This window comes from Giraffa tippelskirchi, chromosome 11, assembly GCF_054371585.1.
Source record: "Giraffa tippelskirchi isolate mGirTip1 chromosome 11, T2T-mGirTip1v1.2.pri, whole genome shotgun sequence".
Lineage (NCBI taxonomy): Eukaryota > Metazoa > Chordata > Mammalia > Artiodactyla > Giraffidae > Giraffa > Giraffa tippelskirchi.
The window spans coordinates 26045451-26063784 of record NC_137285.1 but is presented as its reverse complement, the minus strand read 5'-3'; the positions used below and the strand labels follow the sequence as shown (position 1 = coordinate 26063784).

General features: G+C 49.3%; 1 long non-coding RNA gene across 1 annotated transcript; it reads right to left on the bottom strand.

Annotated features, from left to right (window-relative positions):
* Positions 1–2121: 2121 nt before the first annotated feature.
* LOC145526652 (uncharacterized) lies at positions 2122–14484 on the bottom strand. The gene is made up of 4 exons (XR_014069050.1): positions 13982–14484; positions 3769–3928; positions 3010–3117; positions 2122–2604 (listed from the first exon to the last, which is right to left on the bottom strand). It is a non-coding gene; the product is annotated as an uncharacterized LOC145526652 (long non-coding RNA).
* Between the last annotated feature and the right edge of the window lie 3850 nt (positions 14485–18334).

Genomic DNA, 18334 nt, shown 5'->3' with positions numbered 1-18334 from the left:
CTACATCCTCTGTGTGGACTTTAGCCTCCACCCTGCCTCCTGGTGACACGAGAAGACCCTCTCCTCCCACCTGCCCAGACAGAGGTCCTGACCCTGGAGGCTAAGTCTCAGGCTGGACCAGCAGCCTGTCCTTGAGCCAGTAACAGCAGGTGGAAGTCAACAGTCAACCCTGGGCCTGAGTCACATGGTCCATCCTGGTGCAGTCAGTACCCTTAAACCACAGGACCAGAAAGTGGGGAGAAGTGTCTCCACAGGGAATGTGGGGTTGTTCTAAGTATTTAGGGCATGGGCTCTGGTGCATGACAGATAAATGGACATTACATCTAGGATGAGGCCTTTCCTTCCAGACCAAGAGGGACATGTGGACAAACATGCCCTGGAGCCAGTGGACAGAGCACATGGGGCACCCTCGTCCTGGGGCTGGAGCTGGGGCAGGGGCAGAGAGGGGCCTGACATGGTGACAGAGTGTGACTTCCTGGGGCACTGGCCCCATTGCACTGAAATTTTGTCATAGAAGGTCATTTCCCTTTTGCAAAACTAAAAATATTTAAAGTGCCAGCAGCTTTCAAATTTCCAAGGCACTGGCACAATTAAAATTGCTTTATCTATACTATAACTCTTCCAATCTGCAAAGAAAAACAGTAAATATATCTGCAGCAAATCAATAAGACAATTATTCTGTAATGAATTCCAAACACTGTAAATTAACCTGACAGGTGGCTCTGGCTTCTCGGGCTTTTTCAGCCCCTGGGAACCTTGGAGTTGCTCCTGGGTCAGGGTCACTTCCCCTTCTCTTCCATCAGTGAGAACAGGCAGTGCTGCCGGGTGAGGAAGCCTGTCCCCAGCCAAGGGGCCTGGCCAGGAAAGAGTTCGAACCTCCCAACCTCAGCTCCCAGATCCTCTGCTCCAAAGACAGGGCCCCAGTCTGTCTCCAGCACAGACTCTTGCTGCCCCGTCTGACCCAGTACCCAGGGGACCATTGGCCTAGCTGTGCCCAGAGCAGCCTGGGCACACCCAACCCCCACTCCCAACCTCCTCGTGCCCCCCCCCCATCTCTGCTCCCTGCCCCCTCTTCACGCACTGCGGCCCAGGAGGCAGCTGAGCCCATGACCTGCCTGCTCTCCATGGGACCTGGTCCCCAGAGGAGGCCGACATGTGGACGATGGGGCTGTGATGAGGAGGGTGTTTCTGCGTCTCTGGGGAACCATGGCTGGGGTGCTGCCGCTGTGCCCTCCCGTGTCCTGTGTCCTTCAGGTGACACAACGGCCCTGGTCTGACTTCCTGGAGAGAGTCCAGCTGGTCTCTCTGGACAGACCCCTGACTCTGATGTCACCCAGCACTGACTCTTCTTCACGTGGCCGAGCCGGACTCTGGGTAGCTCTCTCACTCCCTTCTTAGTGTCATTAGGATGACCGTCCCCTCCCTGGGCTAGTGAAGCAGGAGCCCCGGAAGCTGCGCTGGAAGATGCAACACAGCCTCCTCAGGACACTTCCACCCCCTCATGTCTTGGATTCAATCTAGGCCTCTCTTTCCTGCCCAACAGCTCAATGCTCAGTGACTAATGGGATCAGATGCTTCCTCCGGAGCCCTAATGGGCTGTCTTCCACCTGCTTTCTTATCTCTATTTATTGGTCATGATTTCAGACTCCCCAGAAAGCACCAGAGAACATTCAGTTTTCCCAAGTGAGATCAGGGACTAGGGGGGTGGAGGGAAGTGTGATCCACGTGGAGCCTTGGGTGGTTAGAGGATGCAGGAGGTGAAGCCCCATGCAGGCCCCGCCCCCGGGGGGAGCGGGTTGGGGCGGGGCATCAAGGAGTCACGTGCTTGCGTGCCTGCGTGCGTAGTGCATGCGTGCGTATGGACACCATCCCCCACCTGCCCAGGCCTCCTGCGCTGCAGGTACCCCGCTCCTTCTGCCTTTGACGAGGAGACCTGGCAGCTTGGTTAACGAGTCCTCAGAGAGTCCCTACTAGAGGAGTTTCTCCCAAGATTTCATCATTTATTTCATCATTTGTTGCTCTATTTTTTAAAGTAAAAATAAACCATCCCTTTAAAAGTAGCACATTTGATACCGATTTGTCGGCGGCTGCTCCTTTCAATTACAGATTTTCCAGGATCTAAAAGGTTGAACCTAAATCATTCATGAAGTTTTATTTCCCAGATTCAGGTGTTTTAACGGTATTAACATTATGAAAACTCGCGGCGGCAGCTTCCCTAAGAGCTGACGTGCGGGAACAGCCCTTGGTTTCTCAGGGACTTGCCGTCCTGAGAAGCTGTCAGTGCCAGGAGCTAGGCCTTCTGACCCGGAATTTCCTTGGGGCTGTTACGCCGTCCTTCGGAAGGGGCTGGATCCATGTGCGCCATGTCTGCAGGCTCATACAGGTGCTCGTCCTTCATCCGTTCAGTGACCACTTCCTGAGAGCCCGCAGGTCCTGGCGCCTTGCTGCGCTTTGGGGCTGCAGAGGTGCAGACAAAGTCCAGCCTCCAGAGAACTCACCCTCCAGTGAGCGAGACCATGTCAGCCACTGCACTGAAGGACGAGGGGTAGACTGAGGCATGACCAGGTGCTTTGGAGATGTGAAGGACCCAGTGGCAGAGGTCACCTGTGGGAGGGAGGAAGAGCTCATAGGGGAAGGGAATCTCGAGTGACAAGGATGGTGTGGTCAGGAATCCCAGAGGACACTGACCCACAGGGTGACTGAGATTGACTCAGGAGGGGCTGCCTTCAGCCTCCCCCTGATAACCACTGGGGATGTCTGTCATCCTGATTGCAGAGGGGCAGGCAGATGGTGAGTCCTGTGATCCATGAAGCTGTGGCCTTTGTCACCTCTAATGCTCCTTTCTCTGTTATCATGTCACCGTGACCCCCACCTCCTCCCGTCCCCACCCTTCCCGGGCAAGTGCCACCATGACCCCACCTCCTCCATCCCTGTTTGCTCCTCAGGATGGCTGCCACCACACTCAGCCATGCAGCCCCTTTCACAGGAGCCCCCTGCAAGGAGACATACCTCTGGACAGCAGGAGGTGGGTGCAATGTCCCCATGGGAGGGGCAGAAACTCGGGGGTGGGGGGCACTCCTGACCATCGCACACGGAACTCCAGCCTGGCTCTGAGACCTAAGAGATAAAGAAAGACATGGGATGTGACAAAACCGTGTTATGTTGTTAATGCACATTTGAGAGAGTCTGTAAGTCCTGAGCAGGCCCCAGGCCAGGCTCTCTGAAACCATCTGCCGTCTTGAGACCTGCCCCCTTTAAAATGTGAACTGAAACCCCAGAGCAGAAGGAGAACAGGGTGGTTAATAAATGAAACAAGAGGGGAACTTAATTAAAGCAAGAGCAAGGCTGACTTAAGCACCACTGCTTCCTGCCTAGCAGTCCGGAGAGATTCCCAAGGATGCTGGAGGGAGGGCCAGGCCTGTGAGCACCAGGCTTGGGAGGCTTCACCCCACCCCTGTATGCTCCCCACATTCCAGTGCTAGCATTTTACCTTTTAAAACTACTTTTGCATTCTCTAACCATGTAGAGGGGCAGTCACCTCTGAGGAATGGTAATTGCGGGGGTGGGGAGGAGGTGAAGGGAGTTTTGCCACACAACCCTGGGTAAAACCATGATGGCCAAATGGCTTGGGCCCTGTGCTTCAGGCAGGTAAGTCTGGGCCAGTGGGAGGCCCAGGGTGGGAGAGAGACATTGGCCAGAGCAGTTCTGACCACAGGGTACCCAGGGCTGCGTCTCTCAGGAGCCCTGGGGTTTTCACTTCATGCCCACCTCAGGTCAGTGACCAGCCCTGGAGGTCCTGCTCTTTGGGTCTGACCTCTTTGGGGAGGTCAGAGCCCTGGGTCCTGTGCCATCTTGGAATGTGGCTCCTCTCGCATTAAATCCCGTGGTTCTCAGAGTGGAGTCCCTGGACCGGCAGCATCAACATCACCTGGGAAGTTGTTAGTGATAAAAGAAATGTTTACATATGGAGGACTGGGGAAGTCATCCTGGCTTTTGCATGAGTTGACTTGAATATTATGCTAACTAAAGTAACTGGTTTATGGCCTATCAAACACACGTTATACATTTGCTTTAATTATTAAAGAAAAGGGTGCATTGCCCAAAAGTAAAGAATGTCCAAGTTAAAAATAAAGATTAAATGCCTTCCTTTCTGGGGCACCAGTGTTGGTCCTGCTTCAATAATGACTCCCTTCCCAGGTGTCAAGGCTGTGTTGACTTGCTGATCTGGTTTTTTTTTTGGAAATCTTGAAGGAATGTATCTCTGACTTGTTTGAGGTTCTGTTTCTCTGACAAGACATAAAACTGTGCTGCAAACCATACTTCTAGGGAGCAGTTCCTCAGAATTATGTGAACAGCTGTCTTTTGAGCTAGAGTTCTCAGTTGGGCTCAAATAAAACAGTTTTCTATTCCTATTATAGATATTTTATTATTTTCATGGACATTAGAAATGCAGGCTCTTGGTCCTGCCCTCCAAACCTGCTGGAGCAGAAGCTCTGGGGGTGGAGCCTGGTAATCTAGGTTTTAACCAGCCCTCCAGGTTGCCACACAACCTCAGCCTTCCCAAGTGGCACTAGTGCCTGCCAATGCAGGAGACATAAGAGACGCGGGTTTGAACCCTGGGTCAGGAAGATCCCATGGAGGAGGGCATGGCAACCCACTCCAGTATTCTTGCCTGGAGAATCCCGTGGACAGAGGAGCCTCATGGGCTACAGTCCATAGGATAGCAAAGGGTTGGACATGATTGAAGAGACTTAGCGTGCATACATGCCAGGTGATGCTCATGCTGACATCTGGGAATCTGTGGAGTAATAAGTCCTGGAAGATGTCTTCACACTGAACCGTCCCCATTAGAATGGTTTTATCCTATAGAATTTTGGCCTCTCCAGAGACAGGGAGCTGAGCGCTCTGAGATACGGCTCTGGCCTCTCCTACCACAGATGGAGCCTCAGGGCTCTCCTCAGAGGCCATCAATGAGCAGAGAGGGCAGAAGGGTAATAGGGTGTTTGCCCTTATCTTGGAAACAATTTAATTCAGCTTTCGGTAAGCGATCACCATTAGAATGAGGAGATCAGCATTAGACTAAGTAAATCTCCTTGGTTGTGATACATGGGCTCCACTCGGCTAAAAATGCCTTTATCCTCTGGGTGCAGTTCTGAGCCACTCATTTCTTTGATGAGGGGTCACAGCCATCAGTACTGACTATCGGGAGAATTTATCCCCCATCATCCAACCCCCAGCATGCACGGATGTGGATGCTATTGACCAAATGAGGGGCCGGGTAATGAATCTGATGATCGGCTTGGTTTCTAATTCTGCATCATGATTACTTCTTAGCTGTAGAAGGTCTTCTACCAAAAGTGATATATCACAGTGGCAGGGGTGTGAACTCAGCCATCTTCCAGGTAGGAGGCAGGTGATTAACTGCTGAGATGCTCCAGATTGTTTCTCGTATAGATCAGGGCACCTCCAGTGGAGGCATGGCATCTTTTGACCTCGGAGGCCTGTTTCCTGTGTGTGGAACTCCTGGATGCTTTGGTTTGGGGCATATTATTTGCATGTACTCAGTGGCCAACTGGCTAAGATATGACAGCAACCTTTTTCTTAAATTTTTAAAAATTTTATTTATTTATTTGACTGCACCATGTCTTAGTTGCGGCACACAGATCTTTGATCTTCCTTCTGGCATGTGGAAGTTTTAGTTGTGGCATGAAAACTCTTCATTTCAGCATGTGGGCTCTAGTTTCCTGACCAGGGATCGAACCCAGGCCCCCTGAATTGGGAGTGCAGAGTCTTAGCCACTGAACCACCAGAAAGTCTTGACAGTGACTTTTGATATACTGCTCCCGTCAACCACACCACCTCAACATGGGATTTGTTTTGGATATTTATGAATCCCAAGGCAGGACCTTCGGAGAGTACTGCCCACTTGTCTCTTATCAGAGAACAGTGTTCAGTAGCTAGAGATAGCTCTGCTTTTCAGCAAGTTGAGACTCAATCTAGTAGGATTCTAGTTGTCTTGGTGCCACCAAATGCCATCAATGACATTTGTTTTGTCTGGGTACAGATCCAAGAAAGCCTGTTGGTCTTGGATTGGATGTGGGTCAGGAATGCATTTTGAAGAGTCAAAGAAGGCATTGATATTTGGGATCTGGGTGTTGGGAGGATGGGGCTGCCATTAAGATAGCGGGAGCTGGTGTTGGGAGATCAAATGATCAGATGCACCCTGAACATGTGCAGGACATCACTTGGCAGGATTGCAGTGGGGACAGAAGTTAGAGAAAGAGTGGAGCTAGAGATGCAGAAATGGGAGTTATTCACGTGATACTCGGACCACAGGGGTAGCTGAAATTCAGAGAGAGTTTACAATGAGAAGGTGGCCAATAATTGAACCTTGGAGGAATGCCTGCATTCAGAGGTCATGTGGAAGAGAGACAATGATGGAGGCAGATAAGGAATCAGACAGGCAGGAAGAAAACTGAAAATACAGTACCAGAGAAATCAGTTGGTCTCTTGCAGAAATTGGTAAGTCATCTAAAATGTTTCAGAGAGAATGAAGATGAAACCAAAGATAAGCCACCATCAGAGAGACCCTTTGCAAGAATACTGGCTCCTCACTTAGGTCAGAGCCTGTGGGTAAAGTCAGCTCCTAGCAAGGGGAAGGGGTGGGGAGGAAGATGGGCTGTTAGGATGTGCTGGTACTGGGAGGCACTGCTTGCTGCCCTCATATCTCCCCTGGACATATGTGATTATGTCCCTCCACCCCCTACCCCATGCACCCACCAGGCAACCTTAGAGGGGATTAAATCAAGAAGAATAATGGACCTTATGGAGTCTGTCCAGATAAATGAGCTAATGGCCTGACTGCTGCATCCTGTGTAGTCTACTCACATAATTGGATATTCTGGAGCCTCCTCTGCTTCTATTAGCTTAATAAGTGGTGTTTGTCAATTACATTGCAAACAGATCTGTCCCTTTGTTCTATTCCTAGTTTTACAGATTCTCTGGGGGAGAGAGAGCTTTCCTAAGTATATTGACTTTCTCCCTTCTCTCCCTGCTGTGTCCTATAGATGGACACTGGGCAGGCTCTTTGCACATGGGGTAGGGAGCATGGGGCACACAGAATGCTCACACCTGGCCCTGCTGGGAGTTATTCTGATTTTCCTAGCACTCATCCAAGGACACAGGCTGTAGCTTTTGTGACTTTGTGTGAAGCTGGTCCCAAAGCTTGGAGATGCTGGAGAAGGTCAGGAGAGTAGAGTCAGATAAGGCAGTGGAGAATGTAGATGTAAGGGCTGGAGCTCAAGCAGCCATTTTGGAGCATGAAGAGGAATCAGCCATTGAGGAATTCCTAGAAGCAAAATAGAGGAGCCTCCTTCTTTTATGACCATGAACAATGATGCTAGCCCTGGACCACATTTCTCTACACTCGGGTTTTGTGAGGGAGCGTAGCTTCTGCCTTGTGTGAGCTCCTGTGGATTGCGGTTTGCAGTTGCTCATGACTGACTTACCCCACCTGATGGAGCCACAACAGGTGCATTTCTTCCTCCTGTGCTGTGCTGACTGGACAGAACAGCTGCCTTTTAACTCCTCAGAGAACAGTGTGCTCACAAGTCCCCTGGGGCTGCTGACACAGCAGATGCTGATTCCTGGGCTCAGGCTGGGGCCTGGGGCCTGGGATTCTGCATTTCCAGCCTCCCAGGGGATGCCATGTGTATGCAGCTCCCTGACCATAAGTGGGGAAGCAGGGGCTTAGAACTCACCTGCCTTGGGGCCCCAGTCCAAGTGTTCTCACTACCCCCTCCAGGGCAGCTCCTGCCCAGTGTCCCTCCACCTACGGCTGCAAGAGTAGTTGCCAGAGAAGAGCAATCCACAGTGAGGATTTTCATGTGGCGGGCCTGGTCGGAAGTGAGGGCTCCCCCACACATCACCTTTATTTGCCTGGCTGCTCCTGTGAGCTTCATTCCACAGCAGTGTTGCACCTATGAGACAGGAAGTTGGGGCATCAGTGAGTGATGCATATCAGCAGCCCAGGAAGGATCCAGCAGATGCATTAATAGTCTTGACAAGTGCGTTTTCACATTGCTGGTTTGAGTGGCTTTCTTTGTCTTTTCTGGTGCTTGGTTACAAGCTGGAGGCTGCAGGCAGGGAGCCTAATTGACCCCACTCACAGCTGAGGATGCTGGGATCAGAAGGTGTCTCTCCGCCTGCTTCAGTGCTCCCTGGGGTCCTGTAGTCCTCGTTACCACCCTGTTCTGCCAGGAGCAAGCAAGTTCTGGGATCCACTCTCTGATGTTTCTGCCTGTGCCTGTGTGCTCTTCCCAGCCAGGTAAAGATTTCTGCTGCTTGCCGAGCAAAACATTCCCACACATGATTTATTTTTTTTGAAATATGGATCAAACTTTATGTCAACAGCACAATATACCCTTGTTGGTTTAAAATTTTTCTCAAGTAGTTGCTTGAGCAGTTTTACAACCAGCCCGTGAACATCAAACTCCTGCTCAATATACTTCTTTAAACTCACTTCCAATTAGCATCTATTGTCATGGCTTTAATCAGGGAATAAAATCAAGTTTTGGGTTCCACTCTTTTTCCGCTTGGTTTGTACGTTCCCTGGTATCCAGTTGCCAACCACTGTGTTTGGAAGGTAATCTGGTACTTTTCAAAGTAACTATTGCAAGATACATATTGTAGAAAGATTTTAAGTGATATATATCAATAAAGCTCTTTTAAAAAATAAAAGGAAGGAGGACTTCCCTCTGGCACAGTGGAAAGTAATCTGTCTGCCAATGCAGGGATCGAGTGTTTGATCCCTGGTCTGGGAAGATTCCACATGCTGAGGAGCAACTAAGCCTGTGTGCCACAGCTTCTGAGCTCATGCTCTAGATCCTGGGAACCACAACTACTGAATCCCGTGTGCCTAGAGCCCGTGCTCTGTAATAAGAGAAGATGCTGTAATGAGAAGCCCTTGCACCACAACTAGAGAAAGCTTGAGCAAAGAAACGAAGATCCAGTGCAACCAAAAATAAATAAATAAAAACAAAAGGAAAGAAAAAAAATAATCACATCATCAGGAGAGAACCACTGGAGGTATTTTGGTGCAGAGTGTGCCTGTGTGTGCCTCTACTACTACACACACAGATAGTTCAGTCTTTTAAATGAAAATAGGCTGACTCTAGGCACTTTATTGTAACCTGTGTTTTTGTTTAATAACATGATGTGACTTTGCCTTCACCTCATTTAACATCCCCTCTAGCACGATGGTCTCTCTTCTGGTGAAGATCAGAGTCAGCAGGGAGCCTTTAACAGTGAATGGATCTCTTGGCTCCTCTTTGCAAACTCTCGCTGGGTGTGGCCTGTAGGATCAATAGCATCTTATATGGATTTCTAGGTGTTCGGTACCACATTGTTGAAAATAGAGGCTATTTTGGATGTTTCCCTATTATAAATAAACTTGCTTCCATGGTGACTAACAGCCCTGTGCTTCTCACACTTTAGTGGGAGCGTACTCAGAAGAGAACCAGCACAGAGTCGGTGCCCAGAGAATGCAGTGGCTGTTAGTGGATCACCTGCGATGGAGCATGTGATGTATAAGAGCCTCTGTGGTCCAGGCTGTCACTTTATTCACTGACACAGGTGACCTCTGCTGCGGCAGATGGTTTTTAGAACCCTTTCCTCACCTGGAGGGTGCATTACTTGTCCTGGGTTTTAGGAGCACCCCCTATATCACAACACCCCTCCAAGCATCTGACCAGACCATCATTGAGCACCTACTGTATACATTCATAACACCAGGTAATTACTGAGCATCTGCTGCACAGATCCACAGGGCTAGACCATCATTAAGTGCTTACTGTGTACATCTGTGTCACTGCTAAGTACCTACTGTATACACCCACAGTCCCAGGTCATTGCTGAGAACCTACTGCATGCATTCATGGTGCCAGGTCATTGCTAAACACTTAATGTGTACATTTGTATTCCAGAAATCGGGGCACAGGGCTAATGGGGCTGACCCTCACTGACATGTCCTGGCTTTTCTTCTCCATCCACACATTAGCTGCTCAGGGAGAGCAACCTGGTGCTCTGATTCATCAGTAGCAGGAGCACATTTTCAAGAATCCCCTTCTCATTCACCCAATATGCAGCAGATTCAAATTTTGAGCCCTGCAAAAATGAAGCTTTTTGTAAGCATCCAGATTAATCTCTATTTCTACATCCAAAATAGCTGATTGTACCATGCCCAGTCTAAGTCAGTAAGCAAGTGTGGTCTTGTCACAGGAAGTGCCTCCCTTCATCCTTTCCTGGGGCCTGTGGGTCTGGATGCCTCTGGATCCTGGACCATCAGCTCCCTCCCCACAGACAACCTGCAGTAGCATGCATAAGCTGGTCCTTGTGGGCAGATGGATGGATGGATGGATGGAGAGAATGGGAGTATACATCTTTGGCCAATTGTGCCAAATGCATTTGGGACTATGTGTGTGTGTTCAGTGTGTCCAACTCTTTGCGACCCCATGGACTGTAGCCTGTCAGGCTCCTCTGTCCATGGACTTTTTCAGGCAAGAAATACTGTAACAGGTTATTATTTCCTACTCCAGGGGATATTCCCAAACCAGGGATCCAAACTGCATCTCACTTGCATCTCCTGAATTGGCAGGCAGATTCTTTACCACTGCACCACCTGGGAAGCCCACGTGGGACTATCCCAGAGGCTAATTCTCTGACCACCTCTCTCAGTCATTGACCAATCAGGACTTATCTGGCCACAACAATAGTGTGGCTTCCACCCAGAAAATCTTGAACAAATCAGCAGAGCAAAAGAAAAAAGGCACTGTTCAGGTCACATACTGATTTCTTCCAGGATGCTCTGAAGAAGCCCCAGGGAAGATATGAAAAATCAACAGAAAGCTAAGTAGGTGGTAGAACCGACAGTTTTATTACAAAATGAATTAAAACAGAGTGGGATCCTTGGATGGTGTTTGGGGCGTGGAGATACTATCTGAGCATGCAGAGAAGGATGGCACGTGGCTCAGTCTCAGTTGCTTGGAGGAGTTGCCAGGAGAGATTGTACAATTCTGACTACTAGACTGTTCCCCAGGTCAACTGCAGCAGGACCTCTGAAGGTGGGTGCCAGGATCCTGTCATTCAAAAGCTTCCCTGGTGATTCTAATGTGCAGCCCCTTTGAGAGCCCCCAGTGTAAAGCCCCTCCCCACCCTGGGCTCTGAGGCTTAAAACTGAGCACATGGTGGGTGGAGAGCTGTTGGGGTAACTCCACAGCCCTCCTACCTCTAGAGCTGGCATGTCCTCAGAACCACCCTCCGACCTTCCTCTCCAGAGCCAGAGGCTCAGAGAACACATCCTGTTCTTTGGGCTGAGCCCCGCTCCCTCTGGGCTTCCCAGGTGGCACTAGAGGTAAAGAACCTGCCTGCCGATGCAGGAGACATAAGAGAAGCTAGTTTGATCCCTGGGTCGGGAAGATCCCCTGGAGCAGGGCATGGAAACTCACTCCAAAGTTCTTGTTTGGAGAATCCCATGGACAGAGGAGCCTGGTGGACTACAGTCCATAGGGTTGCAAAGAGTCAGACACGACTGAAGCGACTTAGCATGCATGCACATCCTCCCTCTAGTTGGAGGAGGTCATGGAGAGGATATGACCATGGGTTTACCTGCCAGCTGGCCCCTGGACAACTGGAGACTCCTAGCCCTGTCTGTCTTTGAAAGGTACTCTCTGTCCTTGTTCCCACAGTTGCAGCCATTTTCAAGGAAGCAGCTGTGAGAGGGAAGGTGTGGCTGAGACCATCTGGGCATGATCGTGACTGGACTTAACCCTGTTATGTCCTCTGTATAAACTTATAAGATTCTGGCAGGTGGATGAGAAGATCTACTCATTTTACAGCCACTTAAGACAGCCATGTGTAGGTCCCCTTGCTTGTTAAATCTACCACCTACCAGTCCCACAAACTGTGGAAAATTCTTAAAGAGATGGGAATACCAGACCACCTGACCTATCTCCTGAGAAATCTGTATGCAGGTCAAGAAACAACAGTTAGAACTGGACATGGAACAACAGACTGGTTCCAAATAGGAAAAGGAGTATGTCAAGGCTCTATATTGTCACCCTGCTTATTTAACTTATATGCAGAGTACCTCATGAAAAATGCTGGATGAAGCACAAGCTAGAATCAAGATTGCCAGGAGAAATATCAATAACCTCAGATAATGCAGATGACACCACCCTTATGGCAGAAAGCAAAGAGGAACTAAAGAACCTCTTGATGAAAGTGAAAAAGGGGAGTGAAAAGCTGGCTTGAAACTCAACATTCAAAAAACTAAGATCATGGCATCTGGTCCCATCACTTTCCCATCATGGCAAATAGATGGGAAACAATGGAAACAGTGAGAGACTTTATTTTCTTGTGCTCCAAAATCACTGCAGATGGTGACTGCATCCATGAAATTAAAACATGCTTGCTCCTTGGAAGAAAAGCTATGACCAACCTAGACAGCATATTAAAAAGCAGAGACATTACTTTGCCAACAAAGGTCCACCTAGTCAAAGCTATGTTTTTTCCAGTAGTCGTGTGTGAATGTGAGAGTTGGACTATAAAGAAAGCTGAGCACCAAAGAATTGATGCTTTTGAACTGTGGTGTTGGAGAAGACTCTTGAGAGTCCCTTGGACTGCAAGGAGATCCAACCAGTCCATCCTAAAGGAGATCAGTCCTGAATATTCTATTGGAAGGACTGATGCTGAAGCTGAAACTCCAATACTTTGGCCACCTGATGCGAAGAACTGACTCATTTGAAAAGACCCTGATGCTGGGAAAGATTGAAGGCGGGAGGAGAAAGGGATGACAGAGGATGAGATGGGTGGATGGCATCACTGACTTGATGGGACATGAGTTTGAGTAAGCTCTGGGAGTTGGTGATGGACAGGGAGTGCAGTGGTGTGCTGCAGTCCATGGGGTCGCAGAGTTGGACTTGACTGAGCAACTGAACTGACTAACCTACCAGTCTGGAGTGGTCTGTGTCTTCCTTTAGTCTCTCCCTGCCTCCACATATGGGGGCCCCTTCTGTGAACCAACACCTGTCTGAAGGGCCTGAGAATGACATTTGTTTGTTGTTGCCCAGCTTCTCTTTCTCTCTTCCCTATTTTGGGCTCTGTTCACCCCTGGAGCATCTCCCTATTGCCCAGGACCCCAGATGTGGGCTCTGTGGGTTGGGTCACACCTTCCAGGCCTGGGCCTATTAGAGCTTCCATCTCAATCACAGTGATTGATTCAGGAAAGGTTGTGTGACTCAAGCCAGCTCTCTCCAGCCTAGACAGAAGAAACCCTGGTCTTCAGCTTGAATGGCTGTGACAAGATGGTCAGCATTTTTTGAGTCTTTTGAATCATGAATCAGGAGGAGATTTGAGTTTTTGGACAGAGCCAGCCATAGGGAAGGAGAGGAAAGAATGGTCCTGATGATTTCATGGGAGTCCCTGGATCAAGCCAGTCCTGACATCCACCCTAGACTCTCCAGCTAAGTGCACCAATGAAGTGTCTTTTCATGTAAGTTGGTTTGGTTTAGGTTTGGTGTTGCTAATGATAGAAAGTATCCTGAGATATGATGGCCTGCTGGTCTTCCTCTGGTGTTGGTCCTGCCTACACCCAGTCCCTGCACATTTTGTTCTTCTCCACTTAGAGCTCAAGCTACTTTGAGAGATCTTCCAGTTCAGCACCAGGAGCCAGATGGCCTGGTTCAGACTGTGGCCCAGCCACTCATGAGCTGTATAAACAAAGGCAAGTTACTTAGCCTCAGCACCTCACCTGCAGTATGGACATGCTATTAATGTGTTCGTTAAGTTTTCTTGACTCTGCAGTCTGGGTGAAGATCCAACAAGGAGATGTGTTTAAAACAGCAAGCACTGTGCAGTTAGCCCAGCATCAGTGTCAGGTTTGGGTACAGTGACTTTTGTATCTAGATGGTCGGCATCCTCTCACCTCAGGAACTTTGCACCTGCTGTTCTCTCTGCTTGGAATGCCCTGTCCTTTGGCTGCACGTCCTCCAGATGTCAGCTCCCCGAACTTCCTTGTTATATATTCCCAAACCTTCCATCATCTTCTGTTCCATTATACATTACAGTCTGCCATTCTGCATTTTTAGATTAGTGACTCCTTTTCTGTATCCATTTCTAGCCTGTGAGTTTGAGGGTAGAGGATGTGTCTGTTTTGCTGTGATTTGTGTGGACAGAGGAGACTGGCAGACTATAGTTGGTGGGGCCATATAGAGTTGGACACAATGCAATGCACATATCTTCAATACCAAGGTCAGAGTCTGGGTCCTCAGAAAACGCATGATAAATGAATGAATGGAATGCTCTGACCACTCAGGGGCAGCTTGTTCCCTGGGAATAAAAGACTTGTGACTCTGGTCAACATTACAGAGATCCCAGGAGAGAGAGACACCCCGGTACACAGACTGTGAGGCACTGCCCCAGGCTTTCTTCCTGAGTGACCATCAGGGCTTCAGCAGGAAGGGCTACAGGTACTCTGTGACCTCACACTGGTCTTGAGGATGTAGACGGTCTGGATGACCTGATCGGGAGGGCACTTGTTCTTGGACCCACTCAGCACCTGCAGTGGGCAGCAAAGCTCTAGCAAGGTCCACGGTGGGCACATGGCTGAGCTGCGCACCGCCTGGGGTGTAGTACATGGGCTATAACACAAGCATAATTATCCTCAAAGGGCAACCATGTCCCTTTCCCTTCTAAATGCACTTGAACATTACGAGCGTTTAATTAAAACTAAGGCAGCTGTCACTCTGCGCTAAGATCATGCATAAGAAATGAGTAGGTGGAGAGGATGCTAAGAGGGACTAAGTGCTGACATTATAACACAAGGTAATTGCAATGATGTTCCATGAAATGTGTTTTGTTCTTGAAACTGAAATTGACTTTGATGGCTTTCAAAGCCTCGCTGCATTTTTAATCCATGCAGGTACTTCCTTTTCCGTTCTCCAGGCTCTGCCAGGATCACTGGGGACCAGTGACATACTGGGAGCTGGCAAGAGCATGAACTTGAACAGAACTGTGGTAAGGACGGTCCAGCTCCCAAGCCTGTCCCATGCTGGGCAGCACTGGGGACATTTGGAGTCTGGGTGCAGAGGGCGAGGGTCCCAGTTCCATCATGGCTGAACAGAAGTGTCAGTGACGTCCCAAGTAACCCGAGTCCAAGGCTATTCTCTGCTCATGGGTCACAGTCTCCACCAGGGACAGGTCAAGATTCTTTAGGTCCAAGCTACAGACCTGGACTCTGGCCAGTGCCAAGCACCAGAAAACCTGGGGACACTTAGAAATTTGATGGATTTTCATCCAGAGCTTAAAAATGTCCTCCGCTTTCCCACTACCCTGTGTGTGCTGCATGAAGCAAAGGGAGGGGGGAGCTCTGAGTGACAGCCTCCTCACCCCACCCGGGGTGAGAGCTTCCCTCAGGGACCGAGCCGATGACACCACCTCCCAGGGTTACCTTCCTCCATTGGCCCCAGCCTGGCAAGTTATCCACAGCTTTGTGAGTGCTGGCCTACAGCAGAGGGAGCCTTTCCAGGTCGCTGCAAAGGTGAAGAATAAAAATGCTCCCAAGATAGAAAGTCCAAGTGCAGCATCGCTCCCCATCTTTCATCAACAACCTGCTCATGAGGGTCCCTGGCCTTGTCTTTTCTCTGAGCTGTCAGGGTGGATGCAGGGAACACCAGTGTTCCCTCATGGAACACCAGCACATCCCAATTCCTGAGGATGCCCAGGGCCTCCTACCACCCGAGGGCTCTCCACATCGCGGCCCAGCAGTCACAACATCCCAGTTAACCCCACTTCTGACAATGGGGCTTCCTTGGTGGCTCATGTGGTAAAGAATCCACCTGCAATGTGGGAGACCTGAGTTCGATCCCTGGATTGGTAAGATCCTCTGGAGAAGGGAATGGCTACCCACTCCAGTTTTCTGGCCTGGAGAATTCCATGGATTGGCAGTCCATGGAGTCAAAAAGAGTTGGACACGACTGAGTGACTCACTTTCTGATAATTGGGGGGCACCTGTACAGGCCTTGGCAGCAGAGTATCACCAGGCAAGCTTTATGAAGTGAGTGCAGGAGGAAATGCACATAAGCTCTTTTTTTTTTTTCAAAAAAAAAAACGAAGAGACAAAGTTTTCACCGAAAAAAAGTATTTACTGCACCCAGGAAGTTGAAAGAGAAATCAACTCACAAAAGTTGTTTTATTTAAACATCTTCATTGTCTTGTCTGTGGAAGATCAAAGGATTATGATTTAGAATTGTGACACATTATACAAAGGGCTTCCCTGGTGGCTCAGTGGCAAAGAATCTGCCTGCAATGCAGGAGCCACAGGAGATGCAGGTTCAATCCCCGGGTTGGGAAGATCCCCTGGAGGAGGGCATGGCAACTCACTCCAGCATTCTTGCCTGGAGAATCCCCATGGACAGAGGAGCCTGGTGGGCTTCAGTCCATAGCATTGCAAAGAGTTGGACACAACTGAGCATGCATGCATGCATGCACACATGCATACAAAGGAGACACAGACCACATCCATCGCCCTCTCATGACCAAACTGGCCAAGCTGCTGGCTCTTCTCTGCCTCCACCCCTGGTTTCCAAACACAGTGTGTCTTCCCAACATCTGACTGTCAGGTGGGCAAGAAATATTGGGCCAGTATCTGGCCCTTTCGCAACCTTTGTGTCTGATTTGGGGGCTGGATTCAGCTTGAGTACATGTCACATGTGTGCTGCCCAGGTGGGTAACCAGCAGGTGTGTGTCCTGGGAGTGGTGTCTGGGAGTGTGAGAATGGAATACTTCCAGTATATCAGTAAACAAGGATGTCACAGTCATCAGTGATTGTAGTCCTTCAATATGAGCTGGTGAGTCCTGAGGAACTCAGGAAGAAAAAGAATACCTGCCATCTAGCAGCCATCAGACTGCAGCCACTCCTGATGGTGAGCCCTGAGGAAAGGAAGCTCAGGATGTGAAAACACAAGATACTGGCCCCAGATAGCCGAGGAACATACAGAAGGAATGAGTTCAGTGAGCCCAGACCCTTGCATTTTTCCCATACATAGAGAACACTAAATTCCTTACATGGGATATTTGGTTTTCTTTAATTGACAATAATCTTTTAATGTTCAGACTACCCGCCCTTTGTTGCAAAACTTCTATATAACCTGGCTCCTCCCCTTGCCTCCTCAGAGTAGTTCTCTCAGGATCACTTGAGATGCTGCCTCCTGGGCTTAAATCCTAAAAATTTCTGCTGAATAAAACATAACTCTCAAACTTGCAGGTTGTGTGTAATTTTCCTGTCGAAAGTGTTACCTGTGGGAGCTGCCTGCATCGTCTCATTCCAGTGTGAATTTCCCATGGGTGTTAAGGGCTGCTGATGTGTGTTACCGAAGCTTGCCCTGCATGTGTAACATTGTTTGTCACTTGTGTGTGCCATTATGTGGGCCTTTTGCTTGTGATCTCTGTGCTCCTCGTGTATGTTCTGTGTGAGTGTCTTATCTGTGGCTGCTTCCTATACCCTGCTTTCCAGGTGTCCTCTCTGTATGTACTACCTGTGAGTTGCATTTAAGCTGCCCTGTTGCAACCATGTTACCTGATCCCATGTTCCCTTCTTGCTCCCTGACTATATATCTCCTGTACGTGTGTGTGTGTGTCTCTCTGTGTGTGTCACCCGGGTGAGACGCTTAGTATTTTCTCATGTGTTACACGTGCTACTTGTGTGACACCCGTTTGGGGTGCTGTCTACACGTGTATTCACTTGGGTGATGGGTGTGTTGCCTGTGTCTGTTACTGTTACACTGTGGACTGGTTGTGTATGTTGTCTGTGATACCTGAATCCAGCCTTCTATGTGTTATCTGAACGTTTCCATCTTGTGTTACGTGTATATGTCATGTGTGTGTTGCTGCTTACATGTCACTGTGTGAGTGTTCTCTGTGCCCTGTTCATGTGTGTCCTGCCAGCCTGGAGCAAATCCTCATGCTCGCTCTGATTGGATACGCTGAGGCCATGTGACCAGCTCTGGACCAATCACTGAAATCAGGGCAGGGCTTTACTTGACCCGACCTGGAGCCAAGGGTGGTCTGCCTGGATCACTGTTCTGAGCTTAGGAGGCTAATTCCCTGGTGAAACTTGAGACATTCCTAGAAGGAGAGGTGGATGCTGTGATATGTCCTCCACAGAATCTATGTCAGTGCCCTGGAGGTTGCCTGCTACCCTGGCATGGGGATCCTGAAGGCCGGAGAAGAGGGGATCCCACCTGGGGCCTTTCCTTCTCACTTCTGGTCCTGGACATGC